Here is a 25,494-nt window from a genome sequence, read left to right as displayed (position 1 = left end):
ATTTTCGACAGGGCTCATTTTTTCAGCTTTTAACGTAGTCAGTCTGTGGCCTGACGAAGGTGCTAACCACTTAACCAAAAAGCATACTTTTCCAAATGTTCAGCTATCTTGGGCCCGCAACAGCGTGAATGCGTTCCGTTTTTCGTTTTTCGGTCACTAGCACGAAAAACACGCTCAAAGGAGCTCCCCCATCACCACAGTGCAGAGCCTAACGTTAAAGCATTCTCTTTGAAGCCCACAGCACAAACCCTCGGAAATATGCACTTGCAACTATCCAGCCAGACATACAGACTCCGGCCTCTAAGGCAGTGAAATCACAAGCAGACTAAAGTGACTTCAAGGATAGAAAACACAGAGGGCTGGCCTAATGTTTACCCATATTTGAAGCGTCCATGCGCTTGCTACACACCGTTTGCTTGGGGAAAATTTATGCCATAAGCCAGAGGAGGAGCCACCAGTCTGCCCATCAACCGACATCGAGGGGGTATTATAGAAGTAGCCAATGGATACTGAGCCTTAGAAAGAAGATGCCGAACATCCCACTTTGTTGTTTTCCTGAGTCAGCCGAGAATAGCGCCATCAGCTTTTTTCCTTCTCTCAACTTTCTCTCAAGCCAAAAAAAAGTAAAGCTGCCAAAAGTACAGAGAGAAAAAGAAACACATCAATGGAGCCGTCATGACTTTAGCAATGCTTTCTTTCTTCGGTGGGTTTTCACAGTATCGTTCGAGTCAGTGTGCCATTGTAGCGACGTTTGCCATTTAGTATCTGGTTCTTCCAATCCATTTCTATTTCCGTTTTTTTTTTCATTCTTAACTTCAGCCGAAAGTGACTTTCGACACCGACATCGCTGATGGCTTTCGTTTTATTTGCCACATATCTTCTACCATAAAGAGTAAAGAAGGCGCTGGCACTTATTGTTTATGCGGAGCCGTTTGTCTTTTGCACGGTCACGGATGAAACGAAGCCGCTTTGCAGCGAAAAGCCGTCGACTCGTCGTCTTACCACAACCTCGCGTTATGCTCATATATGCGCATATGCAGCCGCTCGCGCGCGCCACTACAGAACTGCTCCTAGCGTTGCCGCTTTAACGAAAGCAGAGCAGAAACCGTGACAACGGCCCGAAAGCAGTGAGCAAGCTGCTCGGTGAAATTGACGGCGATGGGGAGGGGTGAAAAGTGAGGGGGTTGAAGATAGCGACGTGCTTTTTCAGACCTTGATTTTTTGTACGTCGGCAAGAGCGTTGCCTGGCATCTCATTACTTGGAGCCATGGCATCTTTCACCAGTGCTTCTAGCTTCTCATGCTTCGATAGTGAAACTGGGCACTAGAAAATTGGGAAGCAAGTTGTTAAGGCCCTGAACTTTCAGCCAGTGAATGGTTTGGTCCGGTTCGCGTAAATATGGGTACACATAAAAAGAGTTTATAATGGACGGGAGGCCCACAGAAACAACATGAAATGTATGAATAAAACGTTTTTATTTTCACAGGGTTTGAAAGAGCAATCAATCTGCGATGAGTTTTTCATCCAAGGCAAGATTGCAAGAATTCCGCTTTGAGTGAACGACCCTTCTTCAAAAAAGATGGAAGAACAAAAATAAACTGTAAACACAAAGGAGACTATTGTTATGAGGCTATGATATTGCACTTCTTATACATATACGACAAGCCATGGGGCATAACGTCACCTCTCAGTTTCCTTCAACAAACAACATGCACGGACATAGTGTGATATAAACGAAAATTTTGCATAAGCACGAAACCAGTCCCAAGAAACGGGATACTTTGATTTTTTTTGCAGTTCGTACCTAGCGCCAAAAATCTTTAGTCTACTACGAGCCATACTATCTCACTCTTCCTAAAGCATGAAAAGAATCGAAACACTTGTAATGGGCAGTAATTATTCATAATAGCGTATCAGTGCGAAGAGGTCGGTCGCTTTTTATATTCCAATGTAAAGGGTTCACGCGGAACTCTTCGTTCGGCGAACATAATCTCGCAATTAATAAGGCACTGCTTCCGTGGCTTCAAATTCTCAAAAAGACAAAGAACTTCCTTCCTATCTGGCTGCTGTGAAACGATTAATCACAGCCTCTCGCCACATATAAACTCAGTCCTATTCAGTAAGCACTTCAAGTCACAAGCTCTCCAAGGCAGCATAGCACGAAAACGAAGTTTTTATTCAGCGATGATTTCCTCCTCACGTAGGCATTGGGAACACACTTTTATACAGCGTGCAAATGATTCTCTCAAGACTACTTCACGCAGCAGTTTCACGCAGCAATAATCTGGAATTTTCTTTCTTTTTATGAGGAATAACGATCCCTTTTTGTATCGGTTGTTCCTGTCTGTTCACTTTGAGTCACCTTTCCTAAAGGAAAAAAATGTCGGAGAACCTTCCGTCCTTATTCAGTACATTTAGCAGCGCTTTGATCGTCACGTATTTACGAACGGCACGAAGGGCAGCCTTTGTATACTCGCGTAAAAATTCTGTATCCAAAGTAAAGTATACTCGTCATTTCTTAGTGGCGCATGCGCGTCCGCCCCTTAGAGAGGAGCCGTGACTAAAGACAGCGGTTCTTATCTTCTCATTGTCGGCTCTCTTACTCTTTCTCTTTGTGGTTAGGCGCGGCACAGCCCTCAGATATATATATATATATATATATATATATATACGCCTGAAACGCACGCACAAGGGGCGAGCTCCGCAATGCCTCTTGCACTGGCGCTTTCACGGCGCCCGAGGGAAAACGACCGTTGAAGGAAAATACACCACCCGGTTGCGACGGCACGGAGAACAGTCGGCGTCCTCTATCTGCGGCTGCTCCGACGCCACCGTCGAGGGTGACTCCCCTCCCCAGCACTCCCTATTGTTCTCCCTTCTTTCCTTACGCCAACCTCGCGCTCTTCCCGTAATTCGCTTGTATTTTATCGCGCGCATCTTTCGGGCTTGAACGACTTCGCCTATTTTTGCCTGTAGCGTTGTTCTGCTCACTTCCCCTCCTTCATTGGCGGAAGGCAAAAAAAGTTGGTGTAAGCTTTCACCAACAACGCCAGGGATCTTTCGAGCGCCTTATTGCGTTCCCGAGCATATTGACTCCGCTTCGCTCTGCGTCGAGCTGGGCGTGTGAATATGTGTCTCTCCCGAGACCAATGCGTTTCGCTTAGGATCCGCGTATATTACACTTTTTTTTTAGAACACCGCACTCGATAGCTTCCCTTAGATCGCAACCCGGAGGCAGTGGGATGAGAATAAGTATATATGTAGAAAAAATTGGCTTCCTGGCGCGTCGCCACGTACTCCTGTGCAGCGTGCAGCTCACTAAGTGCTAGGGGCCTGCTTATGAGCTACGGGCGCATAATATGTGTTACCGTTTCGTTGATTTCCAGTTAGCAGCGCCTTTCTGTAATATTTTTACCTCCATTTGCTTCTTGTAGGATTGTGAAAGTTTGTCCTGCCTCAAGGTATCTTCAACAAGGCCTGTCTTCGGTGAATTTTTCTCTCGGGGCTGTTCAGAAACTGTTAATAAAGAATCCGTCAGATTCGACGCAATTCAAAATGCAGTAATAGCTTGGTAGTGGGCTCCGTGCATACGCCATGCCTTATTTTCTTTGCACGTTCTGTGCATGCATGAGTGTGCGTGCATGCACTGCGTGAGTGTGAGCGCCCATGCTTGGTTGGTTTGGTTGGTTTATTGGGTTTAACGTCCTAAAGCGACTTAGGCTATGATAGACACCGTAGTGAAGGACTCCGGAAATTTTGACCACCTGGGTTTCTTTAACGTGCACTGACATCGCACAGTACACGGGCCTCTAGAATATCGCCTAAATCGAAATTCGACCGCCGCGGCAGGGATCAAACCCGCGTCTTTCGGGTCAGCAGCCGAGCACCATAACCACTGAGCCACAGCGGCGGCTTTGTGCACCCATGCGTGCGCTTGGGAGCGCGCGTGTATGTGGGTGTCTGTGTCTCTTTCTGTGCGTGTGTGTGTGGTTCTCTCTCTGTGCGCGCGCGTGCGCACGTGTGCGCGTGCGCATGTGTGCGTGCGCGCACGCGTGCGTGTGTGCTCATGTGTGCGTGCGCATGCGTGTGCGCATGTATGTGTGCGCATGCGTGTGTGCGTGTGCACGTGCGTGCGTGTGCGTGTGCACGTGCGTGCGTGTGCGTGTGCACGTGCGTGCGTGTGCGTGTGCGTGTGTGTGTGTGTGTGTGTGCGTGTGTGCGTGTGTGTGTGTGTGTGTTTGTGCGCATGTGTGTTTGTGCGCATGCGTGTGTGCGCATGCGTGTGTGCGCATGTGCGTGTGCGCATGTGCGTGTGCGCATGTGTGTGTGCGCATGTGTGTGTGCGCATGTATGTGTGCGCATGCGTGTGTGCGTGTGCACGTGCGTGCGTGTGCGTGTGCACGTGCATGCGTGCGCGTGCGTGTGCGTGTGCACGTGCGTGCGTGTGCGTGTGCACGTGCGTGCGTGTGCGTGTGCGTGTGCACGTGCGTGCGTGTGCGTGTGCGTGTGTGTGTGTGTGTGTGTGTTTGTGCGCATGTGTGTTTGTGCGCATGCGTGTGTGCGCATGCGTGTGTGCGCATGTGCGTGTGCGCATGTGTGTGTGCGCATGTGTGTGTGCGCATGTGTGTGTGCGCGTGCGCGTGCGCACGCGCAACCAGCTGCGCTGGTTCAGTGATTCCACCTCTCGGCTACTGAGCCAAAGAACGCGGGTGCTGGCCGCGGCGGCCGAGTTTCAATGGAGGCGAAAGAAGAAGCCACCCAAGTGCTCTGCGATGTGAGCGTACATTAATGACCCTTAAGCGGTAAATATCATTGTGGGACCGCTACCCCAGCGTCCCTCATAGTCATGTAGCTTCGCTATTTTAAACACCACAATTTAAAATTTACAATTTGTTGTTCATAACATCTATCATCATAACGGCCGACTGAAATTGCGCTTCACCACAAAGGCAAAAGTTGCACTGCGTCGCCAAAACGCCATGACATATGCGCATTCATTACTACCAAAACCATTCCGTGACTGGAACCTCTTAGCTGCTGTCCTGGTCACTGTCACCGACAACCATCGTTTTCGCATTTCACTTATTAACATCCTTAAACTAGTGTTCTGCTCGCGCTTGCCGTTCAGTCTGTGGCATTTTACGGCATTTTATTTTTGATACGTCAGTGTGAATACATTTTACTTGATATGCATTGATTGCGTTCTATCTAATCGAGTGCCTATTTCGCAATGCACTGTCTGTTTTTAATAACTGCCCTTATTTCCAGTTTCTGCGGAAGCAGTGCCACTGCTGTTTTTTTTTATGACACAAAGCCAGCTTTTTGCCAAATAGCGCCATGGAACAAGGCCTTTTCTTTTACACAAGGTGGAGTCACAGGCATATTTTGCCAGCACTTCACCCCATCGAATCTGAACGCCAGGTCTGGGGAAAGCGTGTGTCCATTGCATCACCGGTAGATGCACTGCGCTACTTGGGATTGAACGCTGTACCTCACGCATGCGAGACGGGTGGTCACGCCACTTCCCCACCGCTTCGGTTCGTGAAAGCAGTGCTACTCTGCTTCCAGACTGTGGAGGTGGCTAAAGGGCGACGATGACTAATTGGGTGTTGAGTGCAGGAATTCTAAACAATGAGGTAGGTGGAAGATGATGCTGGCATTCTGGGGGGTGGTGGTGCGTGGGTTGAGCTTGTGGAGGGTTACGGTGGGTAGAATTGGGTGGAAGATGGACGAAGGCTCTTTGGTAGGAGACGCATTTTTAGAAGTCGGTGCCCAGATATGCGCTCATTGGGAAGTTCTCACCCAAGAGCGTGGTTCCAGAGGGCAGGGGATTCACACACACACAAAGAGAAGATGAATTTTGGGGCAAGGGCACTGCACTGCTAATACTGTTAAATGACAGCTTGGCACGCTGCAAAGAATATTTCACTTCTCTCGCTCCGTTACACTGAGACCGCAGCAAAACAGTTGTTCGCCCAAGATACTGACCAAAACTTTCTTTATATTAATGAGCAAATCTTCTATATTTCTGACACCTATACTTCGCCGTAGGAAGCAAGACCTCACGTATCTTTCCTCCTACTGCAAACTTTTGCGCTAATAAATAAACGCTCCGTCTTCTGCACAGACCGACGCAAGGTTAGCGTTTTTTTTTTTACAGGCCAGCGCTGGCTCTCAGATGGAATGTGATACACTACGGCGTCTCTCATAGCCTTAGTCGCTTTGGGACGTTAAACCCCATAAACCAAACCAAACCAAACCACAGGATAAAGCTCACATATGAGGGAACCTTGCCGTGGCACACGTTTGTGGGAGCAATGTGCACCGCCGAACAGAAGCAAGAGCGTAGAAAGAAGTAAAGGAAATGTGTGCAGCAACGTCTACATGCTCCTAATAAACGAAAGGAACCCGGTACCAAGATTACAATGGCGGCGGCGGCGTCTGGTATGCAAGCTTCATATTTTCGTGGAAATTTAGCTCCCTGGCAACGAAAGGCTGGTCCCTGCGATGCGGCAGCACGTCGGGAGGGAGACCCATAGTGGCGGGTTTCCATGGCACGTGAAATTGAGCGCGGTTACGAAAGCGGGGACGAAAAAAAAGGGTACTGCGAGTGGCTTCTTATAGAGGATTCACAAAAGGGGTGAATGCGCCTATGAGCTCGAACGTGAAAAGATTGAAAGTTAATGAAATCGACACTCGTCAGCGAAGAAAAGAAAGGTCTTGTGGAAAACCGCATGGAACGCGAAAGGGCGTGAGCTCGGCGCGAAAAGGCTACACACGGAAGGAAGAAGCTTGAGCGATATTCAACTATTCTTCCCTTTGGGTAGAGCGAACAAGAGCCGTTTGTTCGAGGAAGACCTCAATGATGGCGTGCTCATAAGAAGAGAGTCTTTCTTCTTTTGCTTTCTCATCACTTTGTTCCCTGCTTATTCTCTGAAGTTACTTTTCTTTCCCTTTCAACGGTGTGCTTCTCTTGAGTCGTTTATTTAGTTTTGCCGTCTGTCCTATGGTCCGTTATTTTCTTCCAACTCCACAAGCACATGCGCAGATAGGTAATACTTCTTTTGTTTGGCATCACTATACTCTAGCGACTATCGATTCAATCAGAGCGCGAATATGGTGACGCTTGGTGAAGATAAGAACTGAGACGAGGAAATGGATAGAAGCGGAGAAAGTGAAATGACTAATAGTGGCTAAAATAAACCCGACCAGGGAAAGCGGGAAAGAATGAACAAATTAAACTGAAGAAAGAGAAAGATGGAGCCAGTGGATGCTGCCAAATGAAAGCGAACTACCTCGCATCGCTGTCGGCGCTGCCTGGGAGAGTTGGGAGCTAGGGAGAAATGGTATTCTATTTCCCTGCTTCGTTCTTTCGAATGTGTGGTACACGTTTCCCAATTTCTCGATGACATTCTCTCTCTCACATCGGTATTTCCTTCTTTTTTTCCTCTATTTTTATCCCCTACGCAAAGTTTCTCCGTCAAACGCACGCGGCAAAGGAATAGGTGGACTTCTCGCAAGCATCTTTACTTACTTACTTATATTTTTTTCCCCTTTTACTGCAACAGAGGCAGATCAGACAACCATTCGAGAAGAAACGTTGTCAGGCGAAGCAATCTCTAGAAAAGAGTGTTGTGAAGGTTGCGGAATGCAGTGTAGTTCACCCCAAAGTGATTTACATAATGACGGTTTGGTTTGGTTTTTTTTTTTTACTTTATTCATATTGCCATTTTTATACGTCTGCAAACACATGAAAGCACATTGCAAACGCATGATGAGACTCTGTCTAGGAAGAACGGGCTTTTCTTGCGTGAGCTTCAAAGTGGAGCGAAGTTATTTCAATTAACGATTGCAAAGTGAAGAATGAATCAGAATTTAGATTTCTGTGCGAAAAAGGTTGAAAGAGCAAGATTAAAACAGGTAACACCGTTCTAAGATTGAAATGAGGAGAATAGAGAGGAGGGAGTAGTGATAATTTATAACACTAGTGTTATCTAGCAAGTGGATCTCTTAGCATCCTACCGGTATTGACGTGCACGTGGTTACTTTCTAGGAGCCAGTAACACATACAATGTAGTACCCTCCATTCAGAAGCCTGGCATGTGCGCTGCAAGACCATGTGCTTGGTCAGACATAGCATAATGTTCCTTTGAAACCAAGTTTATCGCTGTTATCTCTGCTGTTTGCACTATGCTTGAGCATTTAGCAGGAAGTGGTCAGTAAATCAATATTTCTGTAACACTTGACCCTTATAACGCATTAATGGTTCGAAAATAAGTTTGGCATTATTAGACACTGTATAATTGCGGTAACCAAAAATTAGCCATCTGATAAGCGATGAAAGAAATATATTATTAAGATTGTTCACTTTAAATCGGCTGTCTTTAGTATACACAATAAATTCTTTTAACCCCATTAAAAGTCAAACTATTCCTGTTGAAAGTTCAATGTTCAGTTTTCCTCGTCGTTATTTAGAGATAAGCACCCAGCGAAGGCGACTGACTTAATATATCAACTCTCAAACTCAACTTGTGCCCTTTTATTTATCGACATTTTGCGTTCCCAGCTCACTTTTACCGTAATTTTGCGTTTACACAGCACTAATAGGAGTTCGCCCGCAGTAATCTACTTTGAGCCTTCTCTCCGCAGATACGCTGCGTTCTGCATTGCTTAAATTATTTGAATCCGAAGGTTCTCATATAGGAGTGGTAATCCATCGGAATTTTTTTGCTTTCGAATACTGTTAAATAAATTGTCTCCCGGGGAAAAAGAAAATATGCCTCACCTAGCCCCCGAGCAGATCAACAGAGTTCCAGCCCCGAGTACAGTAAGGCCTCGTCAACTTCTTTCGTAACTTCCGTCTGCGCCCCACCCCCTCTGCCTTCTTTCCGAAAGACGAAACGCAAAGCGGTCTGGATGGCCGTGCAGCATGTAGCCGCAAATGAGTCCTTCGAACTGTCGCTGGCGAAAATAAAAAACGACCCTCATGCTACGCTGGGCTCCCTTCTTCCCACCGCCGTTCTTCCCCTCTTCCCGTGTTCCCTATGTTCCCGCAGGAGCCTCTCGCTTATTGCGGTTTGGGACGGAGCAGCAACGACGGTGACAGTGAGGGCTGCGGAGCCGGCTTTATTTGTGCCTCCTGCCGGCGCGAGATACGGCAGACGCTGTGAGCGCGCTTCGGCTGTGCGGCCGCTTCGTCGCTAGAAAAACGACCTAAATAACAGAAGCGACCGCAGCGAGAGCATCAAAATGTGACGAAGCTAGTGCCGCGCAGCGGTACATGGCCGGGCTAGAGGGGTGACGCGCGCGCGTCACCCCTCTAGCCCGGCCATGAGCGGTAGAAAGAATTTCGCTGCTCCACCGATAGGGGGCGCCAGTTGACGGCGAAAGGACGGCTCCTCGCGGAAGAAGCGCGGACAGGGTGTCACCGCGCTGGCTGTGAGTGCCAGGTTGGGACCGCGGTCAGAAGCGTTCATCGTTATCGCATCCCTCCTCTACTGAAGCGGCAACGTGCGCGCCTTTTCTTCCCTCACCGGACCCACAAAGGACGCATGTTGTGTGCCGGCTTCAGCGTAGTCTTAATCTTGGACACTGTCAGAGCTTGGTGGTGGCCAGCGTGACCATTTTTGGCCGGAATTTTAGCATTTCATGCTTTACCGAGGTAAGCGTATCGTCAGGCAAGCTTTTATCTTAGCATATGACAGAGCTGCCAACGAAACCATCCTCTCTTGTGGACGCAATATACGATCTGAAGATTTTTCTGCGCGCCCTGCTCTTTCTGCAGTGTGCAACGGCTTTACCGTTGATCTACTCGCTGGCGCAAGAAGCAGCTTTGTTGCACTGATAGCAACACGTGGAACGTAAAGCCGTCTATGGAGGCGAGCTAACGTTGTTTCACGATGTATAGGAACGAAATGCGTCCGGACTGAATATCCCGTTGCTTTATTCATTGCTTGTCATTTGGACATCTGTCCGAAGTTTTGCCCTCTCGCTCTGCATCTTCAAAGTGTGACATTCGAAAGCAACCTTCACTGCATGCACCCAGTTTAAAACGCCCACAACAACAAACAGGAGCTGGTTTCAGGAATTTTTAACGCCTTCTTATGGCGTTATTAAAGATATTAATGTTTTGTGCGTAAATTACGAGACACCGTGCTTGGTAATGTCGATGTACTAGTAAGATATACGCATGCATATAGGTTCGACGCAACTGGCGTTAGTTTGGGTGGCGCCGGTTTTTAATTCAAATTTTTTTTTTCAAATTCTTTATTTCTGCCTTGTAAAGATACAGACAGCGGAGGCGCAGAAAAAGCTGTGAGAGACAGCTTGACTAAGCCGCAGCCCCCTTTCGCTTGGCAGCAGCTTGACAGCAAGGCTTTTAATACAAAAGGCAGTTGCAAAGCGTGATAACAAGTATACAATAATGAGCAGGTACAAGAGAAAGCGAAAGAACATTATACAATACTGACACAATATTCACATTGGGTAGACTCAGGTAATGGCACCAAAGAAAAAAAAGAAAAAAAACACACAAAACAAAAATTCTACATGCTAGCATACAAAGCACGCAAAGATCTGTTAATCTTCGTTAATCTACAGAAACACAGACGGGGAAGTATTTTACGCCTATTACAATACGCTGGGACAAAGAAACCCTAGCTTATAAAGAGAGTGGTATAGTTGGTGGCCGGATTTTAAAATTTCCTCTGCGAAAACTACTCTCTTATTCGAACGGTACCACCCCATGAAAAGTAGCACATTGTGTGGAGAAATTTAACAACTAATTTAATACCACTAGTGGCTTGGATTTTGAGGAACTGTTGAGAAGATGTGTTAGCTACTTTGCCACTTTCCAAGAAGCGAGCCATCCAGCAGGTCGTACAGACTGCGCCACCTGCCGGATGAAGGAGCAACTGACATCCCGACTAATTGGATGGGCGAGCTGTGTCGTTGGTTTGAAGGTTATTGTCACTTTTTCTCAGTGATTTCCAGTGAGAGAAGTGATGCCGTTGTGTCTCCTCGTTGTTTTTTTTTGTTCTTCAAACTGATGTTTCGCTTTACAGAACACACTTTTCAGTGAGCAGACGCAACGACACCTAGAAAACAACCGCACAACTTGACCATTCACAAAGCCCGGCCAGCAGTAGCTGCCTTCTGCGGTAGGTAGTGCAGCCTGCTTGACTGGCTACACTCAGCTAGCCAAATTAAAACTGCACTGACAGCCAACAGCCGTTGCTTAATAATTAAGGACAATCCAGGATAGTTCTGACGCTAAATTACTTCTCTAAGCGGTACACGATAACACGCTTTTTTTTATGATGGTTACCAGCCCGTATAGAGAAGTAGTTTTAGCAGAGGAATTTTTAAGCCTGGTCACCAAATGTTTATGTCTCTGTATAGATACGATCAAAAGGCAACAGCGCACAGATTGTTAGTTGGTGCCTGTTGAGGCAGGTTGTTATTTGGGTTTCTGTTCTGACTAGAATAAATAGTTTACACCTGCTTCGCGCGGCAACTTCAGAGTACCACGAGTTAATTATCATTATCTGCTCACCGTTAGAGGTAAATGTTGGCTACCTGACCAACGCTACCCGAAAAGCTATCTTTTTCTAAGAAACTTCGTGCGCTTGCTGTTCTTTTTGATCGCACAGTGACAAGATTAGGGTTTTTTTGCGAGCCTAAGTGCACACTTTGCTTTAACACTTTACAACCTCTGTTTGCAATCTCTGATTTAACCTAAATCTCTCTAATATATTGTTACGTGAGGGCAAGCCGAAGAACTAGACGTGATGTGCGGGGCTTAGCACGAGCGCTCCTGTCCGCTCCACTGACCGCTTCATCGTCTGCTAGTCTATCACAATATATTGATTAAACATCTGTTTTATTTCAACGAAATCACCTAAAAGATTGCAAGAGCGAGGAGAAAAGAGTTGGAAAAAAGTAGTGTTCCGTCTTTCTTTGAACTTTGGTATTCTATATTTGCATGCAGCTATTACACCAACATTTACATTCAACATTTACATAGATAACTCGTCTTCTTCTTCAGGGAGACATAAATGCCGACAACGATGCTCCACTTAGCTAGGTTGCTTTCATTGGGCCCCAAGTCAATGAAACAAAGAATATGCCTTTCGAGATGCGCGCACAGGCGCATCACTGTGTGGATCCTGCATATTGCAGCATTAATTACCCAGCAGCTCAGTACGCACATATTGTTGGGGCCACGACCGTATCAAACCCGGCTTTCGTCCACCAAGGCATACTGTTTAACAAGAAAGAATTGCTGTTCGGCAGTTGGGACGCCATGCGTCCTGCTAAAGCCGATCGCCTTTTTTCTTCTTATGTTTACGTGAACAGCTTATCTGAGGCATAACAGATAGTGTTTATTTTTTTATTTTTGTGTTTACTTATTTTTGTATTTACTTATTTTTGTATTTACTTATTTTTGTATTTACTTATTTTTGTATTTACTTGTTTTTGTATTTACTTGTTTTTGTATTTACTTGTTTTTGTATTTACTTGTTTTTGTATTTACTTCTTTACTTATGTTTTTGTATTTACTTCTTTACTTATGTTTTTGTTTTACTTATGTTTTACTTCTTTTTACTTGTATTTGTATTTACTTATGTTTTTGTATTTACTTCTTTACTTATGTTTTTGTATTTACTTCTTTACTTATGTTTTTGTATTTACTTCTTTACTTATGTTTTTGTATTAACTTCTTTACTTATGTTTTTGTATTTACTTCTTTACTTATGTTTTTGTATTTACTTCTTTACTTATGTTTTTGTATTTACTTCTTTACTTATGTTTTTGTATTTACTTATGTTTTTGTATTTACTTCTTTACTTATGTTTTTCTATTTACTTATGTTTTTGTATTTACTTCTTTACTTATGTTTTTGTATTTACTTCTTTACTTATGTTTTTGTATTTACTTCTTTACTTATGTTTTTGTATTAACTTCTTTACTTCTGTTTTGTATTTACTTCTTTACTTATGTTTTTGTATTTACTTCTTTACTTATGTTTTTGTATTTACTTCTTTACTTATGTTTTTGTATTTACTTCTTTACTTATGTTTTTGTATTTACTTCTTTACTTATGTTTTTGTATTTACTTATGTTTTTGTATTTACTTCTTTACTTATGTTTTTGTATTTACTTCTTTACTTATGTTTTTGTATTTACTTCTTTACTTATGTTTTTGTATTTACTTATGTTTTTGTATTTACTTATGTTTTTGTATTTACTTCTTTACTTATGTTTTTGTATTTACTTCTTTACTTATGTTTTTGTATTTACTTCTTTACTTATGTTTTTGTATTTACTTCTTTACTTATGTTTTTGTATTTACTTATGTTTTTTTGTATTTACTTCTTTACTTATGTTTTTGTATTTACTTCTTTACTTATGTTTTTGTATTTACTTCTTTACTTATGTTTTTGTATTTACTTCTTTACTTATGTTTTTGTATTTACTTCTTTACTTATGTTTTTGTATTTACTTATGTTTTTGTATTTACTTATGTTTTTGTATTTACTTCTTTACTTATGTTTTTGTATTTACTTCTTTACTTATGTTTTTGTATTTACTTCTTTACTTATGTTTTTGTATTTACTTCTTTACTTATGTTTTTGTATTTACTTCTTTACTTATGTTTTTGTATTTACTTCTTTACTTATGTTTTTGTATTTACTTCTTTACTTATGTTTTTGTATTTACTTCTTTACTTATGTTTTTGTATTTACTTCTTTACTTATGTTTTTGTATTTACTTCTTTACTTATGTTTTTGTATTTACTTCTTTACTTATGTTTTTGTATTTAGTTATGTTTTTGTATTTACTTCTTTACTTATGCTTTTGTATTTACTTCTTTACTTATGTTTTTGTATTTACTTCTTTACTTATGTTTTTGTATTTCCTTCTTTACTTATGTTTTGTATTTACTTCTTTACTTATGTTTTTGTATTTACTTATGTTTTTGTATTTACTTCTTTACTTATGTTTTTGTATTTACTTCTTTACTTATGTTTTTGTATTTACTTCTTTACTTATGTTTTTGTATTTACTTATGTTTTTGTATTTACTTCTTTACTTATGTTTTTGTATTTACTTCTTTACTTATGTTTTTGTATTTACTTCTTTACTTATGTTTTGTATTTACTTCTTTACTTATGTTTTTGTATTTACTTATGTTTTTGTATTTACTTCTTTACTTATGTTTTTGTACTTTTGTACTGTTTTTGTATTTACTTCTTTACTTATGTTTTTGTATTTACTTCTTTACTTACTTACTTACTTACTTACTTACTTACTTACTTACTTACTTACTTACTTACTTACTTATTTATTTATTTATTTATTTATTTATTTATTTATTTATTTATTCAAATACCCGAAGGGCCCACTGGGGGTATTACATAGGGGGGGGACAAATCAGGGCACAATTTTCAAAGGCAAAAAGCAGTTTAGGTGGTTAATACGTCATGTTGAGAAAGAACATAACAACGTAAAAACTGTTACAAAAAAATGCACAAATAACAAAGAAAGAGAACATACTAGTTTGCAAGTACGTTATATAAAAGCAAATCTGGTTACTGAACGCGCTGGGATTCCAGATATGCTAGCAATTCCGACTGAAATAAGGAAAACTGGGTTATGGTAGCGATACTGGAGGGCAACTCATTCCATTCTTTTATTGGCAAGGTTAAAGGAGAATTCTTGTACTTTTCCGTACGAGCGAAGATGGGGTTAACTTTGTAGATAGGATCGGTGCGACGTGAAGTATGAGGTGGCGGTAAGATGTGCGACCGGGCAAATGATGTACTGCTGTGAAAGAGAGTGTGAAAAAAAGATAATCTGGCAAATTTTCTGCGCATTGCGAGGGGCGGCATGTTGAGCTCTTGCTTCAAAGTGAAACGCTTTGAAATCTCGAGTACAATGATAAGATGAATCGCGTGGCTTTATTCTGGATGGCTTGAAGTATATTGGTGAGGGTGGTTTGGTAGGGATGCCAAATGATTGACGCATATTCCAGTGAAGGGCGAACAAGAGAATTGAATGCTTGAAGCCTGGTGTCCCTGTCGGCTAGATATAGACGCCCCTTCAGAAAGCCAAGTTTTCTTTGTGCTTTAGATGTAATATTTTCGATGTGGTCTGTCCAAGTTAAGCTAGAATTTAGCAGAATGCCGAGGTATTTAACCGATGAAACCGAGTCTACTATGCTGTCATTTATTAGGTAAGTGTTTGGTTGCGATTTTGAAACAGAAGTGAATTTCAAGTGTTTAGTCTTTTCTCTATTTATTTGCATCTGCCATTTGCCGCACCACTTTGTTAGCCTGTTCAGGTCAGATTGCAAAGCTATGACGTCGTTAGGACTAGATATATCTCTGTAAATTACACAGTCGTCGGCAAAAAGGCGACTGTCGAATTGGTATTTAGTGTTATATCATTAATATATATTAAATATAAAAGCGGTCCTAATACTGAGCCTTGAGAGACGCCAGACTTAACAAGGGTTAGGCTGGAAATATTATCGATCATTACTGAAGGAGGGCTTGTGATTACTCTCCAGAAGAGGCCTTCGATTTCCTTCCGTCATATTTGTGCTTTTACTGAGAAGGTGTCGTCAAGAAAAAGCAGTCAAAATACAAACGAGGAGCACCGCATGTAGGGGTTGTGCATCAGGAAATGAATCTAGCGCACAAAAGCTTGCTTTTTTCACGGGATATACTTGTAAGGCCCTAATTTCCTTTTTCTTTTTTGATGGCAACTGTGCGGGGGCACTTTCTAGCTCCTTCAAGTATCGTTTGTCAGTGTAACGGGTCAGATACAGTATATTTAACAACTTCTTCCAGATTATATGCATGTCTCCTGAAACTAAGCTGAAATATTTGTAAACAACTCTTTGATTCCTACAGAAAGTATATTTTTGTAAACATGGTACATTACTTTTTTAGAGTACCAATCTGCTATTGGGGAATAATAGCCAAGAACATGTTAAGCATCGCATGTTAGTAACTCTTTTGGAAGGCATTAGAAAAACTAGGTCAGCTGCTCTCTCCAGGACTGCGCTCTTACATTTTATTCCCATAAGACGACAAATGAAACGAAAACTAACCCTATTTTGATGTACGTGACTGAGGCAGAACAACTAAACAAAAATGCCAAGAAACAGGCCAGGCCAGATCGACATTTAAGAACCGCGACAGAGCACAAAAAACCACCCGTGAGATCCGAAGCCGAAAAGAGTTCGTCGCCTTCGTTTAAAATCTGCTCACTCAAACCGTTTATGTATGCAACGCTTATCTTGGCTTTGAAGCGGAACTTCCACAGAAGGAACGATATTGGAAACTAATTTGCCTGCCTAATTTGGTTTTGGATGTTTCATTGCCGCTTTGGTGTTCAGTAATGAGGAATACAGTCTGGCATGTAAATATTCGTAGCCCTTTGTGGTAACGAATTCCAGATTAGGAGCTCATCTTGTTCTCATTTCTTACCCAGAACTTTTCCAAACTCTCGGTAGGAACCTTACAAGCATCTCAAAATTAGGTCTCACATTCGCGCTACGCAAGTGTGGAGGAGGAGAGAGTGGAAGCACCACGAGTAATGTTCAGCGCCTCTACAATGTAAATGTCTCCTTGATTACAGTTCTATTCTGACTGCCTATTCCAGAAAAATGCGATATTATTGATATATTTTTTTGCTTAATTGAAGGCTTCAATGAACACGTGATCCTTTCAGCTATTCTATGTGGTGATCCTGCTTCTCGGAATTAAAAGCACTCAATACTGACTGGCCGCCCAAAAGGCTATCCACTACGACCGCAGATCCTTCTAAGCTAAAGATGCTAACGAAATTGCGTTGTAAGGTCTCCATTTCTGAATTTTCCAACTTGCACAGGAGCATATTCGAGTGAAGCCCTGTAATAACCTGATGGCGGATATAACGTGAACCAAATCGAAGTCAGGTGGATATGGTACGATGACGTCTACAGGCTTGGACTAGATAGGTATTCAACAAGGACCACGAGAAAAATTTTATCCTAGCGAGACAGAGAGCAAGCAAGCGCAGCAAGACTGGCGGTTCCCTCCAGTTTTGCTTTTCTTCTTGCTTGCACGTCTTTTGTAAACTTCCGCGCTTGGCTCACTATAGATAGGGGCTGGACATTTTGGTTTAAGCAGAATAACGACGATAAATGTACACCGAATTCATTTTTTTGAAATTCGGTTTTAACCGAAAAGGTCAGTATTTCTGGCATGTATCTCACTATTGGCTGTTCACTAACTGGCTATTCAGTACCAGTTACAGTAGGCCACAGCTGCAAATCAAGAAATTACTGCAACCAGGAACGCGAGGAGACAAAGGCATCTAAGGAATTTAGTACAATGTCTGTGAGTTATGAGGCACTGATCAGCGAACTCAGACACGCCGTTGCAAGTATGAAGGCTGAACCATTTAGCTAAGCGTTGCTGGCTAGAGTAGCGCCGTCTGCTCAGACTTCTCACCTACTTGAGGCCGTCGCTTTGATCGTTAATTAGGCTTTTCCACTGCATGTAAGGAGTCTGAAAACATTTTGAACTGTAACAAGCAACCGTCAATGCGAAGCCATGCATAAATGGAATGAAAGTGCCGTGTTCTTGCTTCCGCGACGGTTAAGCCGCGGCAGTTACATCGCTGCCTCAGCAAGCGGAGCATAGGGTGCGCGCTCCTCTAATTTAGCGCAAAGTACAACCACAATGTAAGAATGAAATTCTTATAACTAGTCTCCCGCTTACGTTTTCTATCGCGGCCCAATCATTTAACTTTGACATTTTTACTTTTTGTTACAACTGTGCTTCTTTTTTCGGCAAAGAAAGCTTTAACAACGGCCATTCATGGGGTAGATACTGCTGCATGAGCGTCTGGTTCGAAAAAAGAAAGATTAATGTTAACTATACGTCACTTTTGACCACGCAGTGACATCATATATTTCACCGATAAAAACCAAAAATTCGCATGTAGAAAATAATATTTCTCCCCCAAAAAAACTAATGTGCCGTGCTGACATAAGCACCAAAGAAAGTCCGCCAAATTTTATAAAAATAAAAACCCAGAAGTCCAAGCCCTAACCATAGGTGAACACGCAGTCTCAGGCAGGTTGCAAACAAATCCTGCTGGATACGCGCAGTTCAAAACGTCAAACAGGAAAAGGAAAACATTTCCCTGTTACCGTGAGCACTAATTGAAAGGTGTAGCGAGACTGAATCGAACCCTACGGGCTAGGCGCCCGAGCTGCGCTATTTCTTCCATCTTTGTAAAACGTCTTCAGACTCGCTGCAGAGCCCTACGTGGTATCAGTTGTCAAGTCAATGAGAATTGAGAGAAAACAAGAGTTGGCAGAGACGCGACGTCGAAATATCCGGCGAAAATGCAGTGCAGTGCGAGTCTTGGTTGGCCATACGAGAGGACGAAAACAGCTACTAGGAAAAGGGCAGCTAAGGAAGAGATTCGTGCCAGCCCCACTACGGCGGACGCGAGAGAAGGAGAAGGGATTGGGAAGAGAAGAACAGGAGTGGCTTTCGGAACCGGTGTGATGAATGGCGCGGAGTGGGCAGCTGATACCGGCTGCCGCAGTCGAGCTGCGGGTGCGATCTCTTTTCCCGAAGACAATCAGCCACTGTGGGATGAAGCCAGTCATCGGCCCCTCCAAGTCAGCCATCGTCACATATGGTACGCACGGCGCGGCAGGCAGAGCTGCAATGCCCAGATCTGCTGGCGTGCACATCTGTTAATGAATGTTAGTCTAGAACAGCAACACGATGCCTTTGGTATCACAGTTTTTTTACTACTGCTGACACATACACCCAGAATAAAACAGTGCGAGTGAGCCAAAATGAAAGAACACGCGGATTTTCACCATGAAGGCTTTGTGAGTTGCATGATGGAGGCCCGGAGGCATTTCTTTTTTCGGGAGGTGCGCATCTCGCTTTTCTTATGCTTGTCCTATCCTCATATGGCTCACACTATATACCCTTTTCAAGGTCTTTCTGTATTCTTTTCAGGTGCAGCGCTCGAGCAAGGAGACTGATTATCTGGTGGCGTCGTCTCCCTGTTTAATGATGTGAAGTAGCTTTTGAGCGGGATCTGTTTTTGCAGGTCACCGCATTTCGTACTGACGTCGACTTCACTGGACTTCGAAAACTGTACACTGTGCATATCCAGTGATCAATGAAAGGTTTTATTTTATTGCCAGCATGTAGGAGGAGAATGAGAAATAAATATCAGGTCACAAGGAATGGGCTTGAGGCACACGAAAAATAAAGCATTTGGCGACTTAATAAGTTCTCGCCGGTTTTGGCTGATGTACTGAGGGTACTGTCCAAAAAAAAAAAAAACCTTCAGGCGCCTCTCTATGGGGCTAAAAGGGGAGAGAGAGAGAGGGAGAGAGAAAGAGGAAGGCAGGAAGGTAAAATACAAGGGCGTCCCGTTTGGCTGCCCTGCAAAGGAGGAACGAGAGGGGAGGGGGGGGGGGGGCTGAAGGTAAAAGTGCTTTGTATGCGTACAAAGCACTGATGCGATTCCCGAGGGCGTCGTGCCTTGAGGGCTGCCTATTTGCCTATTGCTGTAACCACACTCCGAGGATTTTCTCTCCGTCAGAGAGCGGGGATTAAGGACTTTTGGGCCCACAATGGCGTTTGTCTTTCGACACTTTGGATAGGAATTCACGCAGAAGATGTTATATTGTCTATTTTCATCCACATGTGTAATTTGCAGGCCCGTCGGCCATGCTGGTGTTGAAGAAGTACCTCTTCGTAAAAGCAACGTTGACCCATATACGGAAAAGCAATGTTGCTTCACGTCGCGTAGATAAGGAGGATGAAAAAAGCACGCTCCCCTGATTTCTTTCTGAAACGATGGGGCTTGAGGAGTCATTGTGCCGGCTATTATAGAGCTCTAAGGCCTAGACTGAGTGCGTTTAGTGCCTGCAATGCATTTCGGGCTGCTGGCGTGTGCAGGCTTAAGAGCACACGTATGGTGCCCATAAGGGATATCAGTAGGCCTTGACCTTGAACAGCATCTTGGCAAGTGCTATATCAGCAGCAGGATCAGGACACTGGGAGACCGGTACCTTCTCAGTTGTTGCAGGTGTGCATGGCAAAGGCAGGGACGATAAAGTCACGCCTGAAGCGTGAGTTCTGACTTCGCCATTCATCGGAATGTCATCCATTACAGCGGCACTTGTAGGGGGAGGACAAGCTGATGAAGCATGTAGAGTTTCCTTAAACATGGTGACAGCACTCCTAACAGAGTTTTGGCAATAGAAAGACTGAATATTTTTAGTCGCCTTTCTGCCAAAGCCTAAAAAGTTCATGAGGGACAGTTCTGTATCGCCTCTCGATTCACATCCTTCTCGATCCCCGTGGCTTTAGCAAGAGGTAAGGGAAAATCGTATGCACGATCCGTCGGCCACCTACGAGAATCTAGAGTGGCGGCAGCTGGCGGCTCTTCCACAAATGAGAATACTCTTCGGTGATAGGTGGTGTACAGTACCGTCCACTGTTAAAGGGAACATGCGATCGCGTGGCCACCACGTTTCACGGAGCGCTATCGACAAGGACTTGCGGTAATTGACGGCATAAGGCACATGCGCAGTAAGCATGGCAGCTGGTCTTTCCGCGCATGTGCCTGATGCCACCCATTATCACCGCATCTAGCCAGTTGGGCTTCATGAAGCGCGGATGCCACGCTATCGCATCTTCCCTTTAACAGTGGACCGTACTGTAAGTTAACGCTAGAGTCAGCAAGGACAGCGTGCATCGGCGGTCACTTGTCCTGCCATATTGAAAGAAAAGCAACATGTTCATACCCATGTTAGCACGCTTGACTGTTGGCAGCCAAGAGGAGCTGTTGTCCTTCCGATACGCATTGTGCATCCTCTGTTCCCTTTTTTTGTCCTTTAGAAGCCGTACTGACACCCTTACAGACTTCGCAGCCGCCATCCGTAGTTCGCGCCTGTTCTGAGCCCGAATTTTCGGCACTTTCTTTAAAGATTCGTCGTCACAGCAGAGCACAATGGATCCGTCGACACCCCCCCTCCCCTCCCTCCACAACATGCCTTGGTGGAAAGAACAAGCCTCTACACACGCGAAAGAATCATTTGGGCTCCTGGCCACCAGGGCTTACGAGGTAATGAGGCCGCTGACGCGGCTGCCCGAGCGCTTACTCACCGGGCTCCTCATCCCAGCTCTTCTGGCTCGGAGACTAACCAGCCGCTGCTGCGATTCAAGGAAATTATAACGCATTATAGCGACATCCACCGCCTTTTCCCGGCCCCTGCAAAAGGTTGAGTAAGACGGAGGAGCGAACTTTAAGGCGCCTGCAGACAGGCACTCTACTCTGTCCTGCAATCTTAAAGCATTACGATCCTAATACGGATGGGCGATGCCCGCACTGTGGGGAAACATGTGATATCTTCCACATGGTGTGGCCATGTACTCAAAATCCTCACCTCCCCCCTTCCCCCACCCCTCCCAGAGAGGCATGGGAGACTGCCCTCCTCAAATGCTCCTCGCTTGAGTCCCAAAGGGCTCTGGTGAAATGGGCAAGAGACGGGGCCTCGTCATGCGGTGTCCCGGAACAGGGACGCCGACCATGTAGCGGGGCCACTCTGTAGGTGGTGGTGGTGAAAACTTTTATTTTGTGAAATAGAGTTTGGGAGCCACAAACTTTTGACACCAATCTCTCAGGTGGCCTTGCGCGCTGTAAAGAGGCGTTGCTTCGAAGCGTGCGCGTTTGTGTCGCCCTCGCTACTGTGAAAACCAGCTCGTTGCCGGCACATTTCCACGCTCTCTTCGGCGACTTTTGCGCCTTCGGTACCGTTCCTGCCTCCAAGGTGGACACAGGACAGCTACTGCGGACCTGTCCATCCCTGCACACCCAGCAAAAGCACAAGCTTACATGCGGACCTCCAGTTGACCAACGAGCGCAAAAGATATGATCAGTGGGGCCTCACCAACGGACCTTGCTGCACATCTTTTGTAAATTAGGCATCTACCTTCATCACTAGGCTCCTTCTGTATATGAAAGGTCTTGCTGTCGCAATAAAAAAGAGCCTTTCTGTACCTGCGTTAACGTTACTCTCCTTGATGACTACGAGCACATGAAAACCTCAGAACTTTGAGAACTTTGTAAGAATTTTTATGTGGCCTGGTTTAGTTAAAATTGGACCCTAACATTACTTCACAGATTTCACTCTTTACTATTTCACAGATTTTACTATTCACAGGCTTTTAATAACGGACTGCTATTGTTAACTGTCGTAGTGTTTGTAGTAGGCTCTTAGAGAAACCTCAATGATGTTAGAACTCAACGATTACGCGATCACTATTTGCTTATTGCATGAAATCCAAGTTTTTGTTAGACTAAAGTGAATGAATATTCTTAAGGGTAGGGGAGTACTGCTCTTACCATTACCTCTATCCTTGTCTTACCCCCCAATCTCTTGCCCTTCGTCAACAAAATATAAAAGCTGGTTGTGGTTTCCCACACCTCTTACGCTCCTCTATGTTTCGCAACTGACGCCAGATTTCAGGCAGCTCCAGCCGCAGTAGAGGAAGATGCAAATGAAGTGCGCTATGGAAGGTCTCTAAGGGCAGAAAAGCGATACGGTGCTTCAGTTAGGGCGAGCTATCGCATCTCATTATGGTCCCTTCCGCAGAGCTTCCTCGTTACTGTATCCATATTTTCTATGCTATTACGGCTTGAATGGGAGGGCGATAAGCGGTGGCCGGTTTCCGCAATCATGGGTTCTTATCGTCGCAAATCTGATGCAAATGTAGGGCAGATTTGCGGTAGCTTTTTTTTTTCGTAAGACCGAGAAGGAATTCAAAAAGCAAAACAAATTTAGGCTCATTTCATACAACAGAGATGTGAAAAATGGAGGCAGAACGGATGTCATGTTGACTGAAGCATAATTTCTGCTATTCGCATGGCCGGTGCTGTTCGATCGCTAGAAACAAGTAAAAGTTAAGGACGCTCAGTTTTACAGCTATACAAGTACATTCGAAAAGTTGTTCGGTTTGTGTTTTAACCGTATTTTTCTACAGGCTCACTCATACGTAGCTGCAGTAAAAGCACCCGATAGAGAGAAGAGTCACATTTCAGCGCTTTCGTCGAACTGCAAATTCCCATGGTTCTTCTCAATGCTGACTGCTCAATGCTGAAAAAAATTTCCACTGTATCCCGATGTAAACCGTAGGAGTAAGCATGAAATGCACTGCAAGGAAGGCGTTGTGCTTCCAAGCGCGATCCATAGATGGTGGCAGTCGCATAGCGCTATAAACATGCTTCCTGCCGTGACGTAACGAAGGTGCAGTGGCGCTGATGTCAGTCGCAACTTTCATGTGGTAGGCAAAACAGGTTCTGCCTGCACTCTATACACAAATACGTCCATATGGGAGTAAAAAGGCAGTAATCTGTCTTCTAGCGTACACCCTTTTTTAAAGGGTGTACGCTAGAGGACAGATTACTGCCTTTCTGCTGCTTTCTGTTTAGAGTGTGCCCATACGTACCCCTGCTGCTGCAGCTAACGCGCGGGACTGTACGGCTGTGCCGTGGCCGACCGCAGTAGAGGCAGCATATGGGACAACTGCTTCACACTGAAATTCACCTTGTAAGTTTAAAAAACAATTAGCAGTGACAGTTCAGCTTCAGCTTAAGGTCACGGCGTGATAGCTTGATGGGTTAGTGTGCATATATGTAGAATTGGCCATTCTGTTCTTAACATTCATAGATTTCTTCTTCCCACCCTCATGTTCATACCCTTAATTTGGGGGGGAGTCCCACCCTTATGTTCAGATACCTTTGAAGACATTGAAAGAACTTAAAATTGCCTGTAATTTCTATTGTTGGTCTCGCCAACGCCTTTACAGATAATTGCAATTTTTCTATCTTCAGTTTATCCGGGAAATCTTCGCTACGCAGCATTTTATTCATCATGTGCGATAATATAGGGCTGATTGAGCATAACATACGCTTAATAGCCAGAACTTTTTACCGCCACCACCACAGGCGACTTAGCTTCTTAAACTTGCCAATAGTTTTTTTTTTTAATTTTACGAGGTGAAGTAGGAACAAGCAACTGCCGACCAATCGCATCTGTTTAATCGCTGCCAGTTAGAAACACACCGTAAATGAGGACTTCCTTTACACTTTTCCTTTCACCTTTTACTTTACTTTTTTCATAATCAAAAGTAAAAGCAAGGCTAACGCCTTTTGTTGCGAACCTACACAGTTGTTTTAATATTGACTTTAACGTAGCAAGGTAAATTTTGGCGGGATTAAGAGCACGCTTCTCCCTAGAACTAAACTAATCATGCATGGCGTTACAGGCGTTCATTTGGTATCCTCCCTTCTTAGAGACAGTTCCCTAAGCATTTCAAAAAGATGCACAGCTGAAGTAAAGAAAGCGGAGATTTTTATCTCTTTATTTAAAAACCTTTGCTTCATTGCTTTATTGCAGTATTGGAGTTTAACGTCCCAAAGCAACTAAGGCTATGAGGGACGCCGTAGTGAAGGGCTACGGAAATTTCGACCACCTGGGGTTCTTTAGCGTGCACTGACATCGCACAGTGCACGGTCCTCTAGAATTTCGCCTCCATCGAAATTCGTCCGCCGCGGCCGGGATCGAACCCGCGTCTTTCGGGTCAGCAGCCGAGCGCCGTAACCACCGAGCCACCGCGGCGGGGCTATTTAAAAAGCATGTGGGGCAATATTGCGGCTGAGAGTAATGAAAATAACAGAGAAGCGAAAAGCTACATCAGAAAGCTGCCGCGGTTTAAGGGAATCGCTGCAAATGGTAGTCGGAGCAGCGCAGGATGCCAACTGATGGCGGCATTAACGAGTACGCGCTAAGCTGTCGAAGTCTAGAATACAATTCGGTCCGGCTTCCGATGGCGCCTGGCTTAACTTTCGGGCGGTAATCAGATCGGGCGAAAATCTTTTCCGGAAGCACTGGGCCTCCTCCCGCCCGAAACTGCCAGCCACAGACACAACAATTCGCTGTGCCTGTTATCTGGCTTTGCTTGTCCTTGAATCGCTTCTTCCTCGCGTATCGATAGGTCGCCCTCCCCTTATTTACCCGATCCCAACGCCCACTTCTTTTAAACCTTCCTTCAGCCTTTGAATGGGATGCACGTTAGAATCCGGTACAAAACCGGAACCACGTTGCGATCAAGACGCCCCCATGTCGCTGCTTTCCCAAAATAGTGTTTAATTCATTTCATCGGTGGGAAGAACGGGAGGGGTGGGGTAGAGGGAGGGGGGCAAGCAATGAAAGGAGATCGTGTAACCAAGTGCGAACCCATCGTAATACTACGAAGAGTACTTGCGCAAAAAAGGCGCAAAATCAAAGACTTACAGCTTCTTCAACGTGTATTAAAATAATGGAAACCCTAAACCTAAAAATGTTCTAGAAATACTGTCTAATGGCTGCCGCGGCACCGGTAGGAATCA

This window comes from Amblyomma mixtum, chromosome 1 (genome assembly GCF_055824585.1).
Source record: "Amblyomma mixtum isolate Tamu chromosome 1, ASM5582458v1, whole genome shotgun sequence".
Lineage (NCBI taxonomy): Eukaryota > Metazoa > Arthropoda > Arachnida > Ixodida > Ixodidae > Amblyomma > Amblyomma mixtum.
This window is presented reverse-complemented; position numbering follows the sequence as displayed.